The following is a 3,652-nucleotide window of genomic DNA, read 5'->3' on the forward strand; positions in this document are numbered from 1 at the left end:
ACCTTCTCTGTGAGTGACTGCAGTGTGACCTAGAGGAAAGAATCCCCTATGCAGGGGAGGAGGCAAATGAGTACAAAACAAATCTGGTCTATTTCTTGTTTTGATCCACTCCATCTATCTTTTACATCTTTGGCTGGCAGCAGACGGTGCAGAAGGACTGCATGCCATCCACATCTCTTGCCTGCCCGGCAGCAGATGATGCAATAGGACTGCTAGCAATCCATATCACCTGCCTGCTCACCATAAGACAGTTCAATAGGACTGACTGCAGGACTAAAGAGAATGACCTGGTCAAGTCACTCCAAATTTAGTCCCTGCGCCCATGTCTGCCCAGGCGCTCTCAGCCGATGTGGCCAGGAGCACCTCGGACATGACGAGGACGGCTACCAGTCGTACTGTACCGTCTGCTGCCAGAAGGCAATGGGTTGCTGCTACTGTGTAGCAATGCCGTACTGCATCTGCCAGCACCCAGGAGACATAGGGTGACGGTTACCTGAGCGGGCTCCATGCTTGCCGTGGTATGGCGTCTGCACAGGTAACTCAGGAAAAAAGGCGCGAAACGATTGTCTGCCCTTGTTTTCAAGGAGGGAGGGAGGGAGGGAAGGGGGGCCTGACGATATGTACCCAGAACCACGTGCAACAATGTTTTAGCCCCATCAGACATTGGGATCTCAACCCAGAATTCCAATGGGCAGCGGAGACTGCGGGAACTGTGGGATAGCTATCCACAGTGCAACGCTCCGGAAGTCAACTCTAGCCTCGGGACTGTGGAAGCACTCCGCCGAGTTAATGCACTTAGAGCATTTTCTGTGGGGACACACACACTCGAATATATAAAACCGATTTCTAAAAAAACGACTTCTATAAATTCAACCTTATTCCGTAGTGTAGACATACCCTTAGTGATAGAATAAGAGGAAGGAAAATATGGTAGATCTTGTCTAACTTTTGGAAGAAGCTGGAAAGATCAAGTGCAGGGAGAAGAACATAAGAAAGGAGGGGGCAGCTTTTATAATAAAAGGTTACCATTAAGCAACTGGGATTCTGGACGTGATTGTTGCTGAAATGGTTTTGTCTGACCAATAAGAAGGTATTAAAACTGAAGTAGGAAAGAACGCATCTGTAGTAGAGGAAGACTGCATGAACGAGGGAATTTCCTTCAGTGGTACAGAATGGAACAAATCAGATGTTGGAGGTAAAAGAGACAGACTTTAAAATGGGAGGGAGAGGCAAAGGAATTTAGGAGAAAGCAGAATAGAGGGATTTAGCAACTGAGTCAACCGTGGAGCAAGAAGAAAGTGGGAACAGAATAGCAGTTGTGAAATCACAGAAGGGCTACATGGCAGAGGGATGGTAGTTGAAGAGATAAGATGGTACCCAGAGTAGAAATGCCACTAGTGTGACTGGAGAACAAGCAGTTTTACTCTTGAGGGCATTCTGCACCAAAAAGTTAAAATTCTGTGCATATTTTAAAATTCCAAAAAAATCTGCAAGTTTTATTTGTCAATAAATAAATGCAAAGGCTCCAGCATGGCAGTGCGGAGCACAGGCCACTGGCTGTACAAAGGTGGGGAGATCACCCTGCAGCAGTGATGAGCTGCCAAAATCTTAACAACTGGTTCCCTCCTCACCCCATGAGGGGGTCTTGCATTCCTTGAGGCCCCCCCTCCCCATCCACCCCACTTCCCTGACCGCCCCCAGAACCGGGCAGGAGGGTCTCGTGGGCCACCATAGTAGGTGCCCACCCCACCCCACCCCTAAGAGCCAGAAGGACATGCTGGGGGGCAAGGTGAGGAGTCCCGGCGGTGCTTACCTGGGGCAGCTCCCAGGAAGCATCCTGCAGGTGCCTCCTGGCTCCTAGGGGCGGGGGAGCATAGCTGGGGGAGGGGGGTAGCCATTCCCTCCACTGATCACATCAAAAGTGGCGCCTTAGGCACCGACTCCGTGGGGGCTCTGGGGCTGGAGCACCCATGGGGAAAATTTGGTGGGTGCTGAGCACCCACCGGCAGCTCCCCGCCCCACGCCCAGCCCACCTCACCTCCGCTCCTGAACGCGCCGCCCCGCTCTGCTTCTCCCCCCCCATGGAACAACTGGTTCTAAAAGGGCTTCTAAATTTAACAACCAGTTCTACCGAACCAGTGGGAACCGGCTTCAGCTCACCACTGCCCTGCAGCCTCCCCACCCCCACCCCGGGACATGGACTCAGAGGTGAGGCTGCACCTGCAGTGGCACAGAATTCCCCCAGGAGTACAAGCAAGTCCTAGAGAAGATAAGATCAAATGACTGGCCACACACCACCCATCAAAATGAAAGATATGATAGCAACAACTGGGCTGATTGGAGTCCTGTCTGCTGAAGGTGATGGGCTCCAACAATCAGATTCAGTACAAAGATTAAGAGGTACAGGCAGTCCTCGACTTGACGTTTGAGTTATGATGAACGGCACTTATGCTGTTTATAAATTGACACACTGTTTCAACTTTACAATGTTGGTTTTGACTTTACGACGCTCAATCTACATTCATACGTGCTCAGTTCCAACTTACAATGTTTCAACTTAAGATGCGATTTTCAGGAACCAATTGTATCGTAAGTCCGAGGACTGCCTGCAAAGAAATATCAGCAGGAAAGACTAACGGCTCTAAATCAGTGTTTCTCAACCAGTGGGTTGTGACCCCCAGGAGGGTCAGAAAAGATGATCAAGGCGGCTGTGAGGTGTTGAAAAATGTATTACAAATTTTAAACAAAGAAAATTTTACTCCCCAATTGCTGTGCACTCTAACCTTTCGAGGCCATGTATTTTGTCAATGTCTCGAAACAAACACACACACACAAATTATACAGTACTTTTGTACTTCTACTTCCATGGTAAATGTAAGGGAGTCAGGAAAATGTTTTACTTTAGTTAACGAGTTGCCAACCTAAATAGACTGAGAAATACTTCTAAACTGACACATCGTTTGTATTATGCATACTAGAGATTTAGGTACCAGTCATGTACCAAATGAAGCCGGCAGCAAAGCTTCGATTGATTTCAGTGGGTGGAGGTGCATGTATGTGCTGAATAGATTGGGTTAGGAAGACTGGAGAAGATGAACGGAAGTAATAATTGAATATTTCTAAAGAGCATATTGTAGTGCAGGACTTAGGACCTATTACAGAGATTTAGAAAAACGAACTGTGGCAAAGCAGAAAGCAATGCTTCAAACCCCACACACTACAGCCACTTAAAAAGAAGGCAGATCCAGGTGACTTGTTTTCCAGAACACTCAACTAGGCCATTTCACAATTCAAATCTAAGGAAGACTTGGACTGAGCCTGCTCTCCAGCAGTAGTGAATGTTTCAACAAGCAAGCCCACTCTGCAGAGAGCAGCCTTTGAACTTTTAGATAGTCCAACAGGCAATGGGAGGGAGCTGATTTTTAAGGAGCTTCATAGCCTAAAACCTCTCAAAGCATACCAATCACTTTACATTTACAAAGCTCTCTCTGCCAGTAAAAAGTCCACACACTCTCTTTAGAAGTTAAAAAATTATACATCCAATAAGGGTCCATTTAAAAAAAAATCAAATTACATATTGATAAGGTAGGAATGATAATTTCTAGAATCACTCATTGGCATTAGACATACCAACACAACCAAAGAAAAGCAA

The sequence above is a fragment of the Eretmochelys imbricata genome, chromosome 4 (genome assembly GCF_965152235.1).
Source record: "Eretmochelys imbricata isolate rEreImb1 chromosome 4, rEreImb1.hap1, whole genome shotgun sequence".
Lineage (NCBI taxonomy): Eukaryota > Metazoa > Chordata > Testudines > Cheloniidae > Eretmochelys > Eretmochelys imbricata.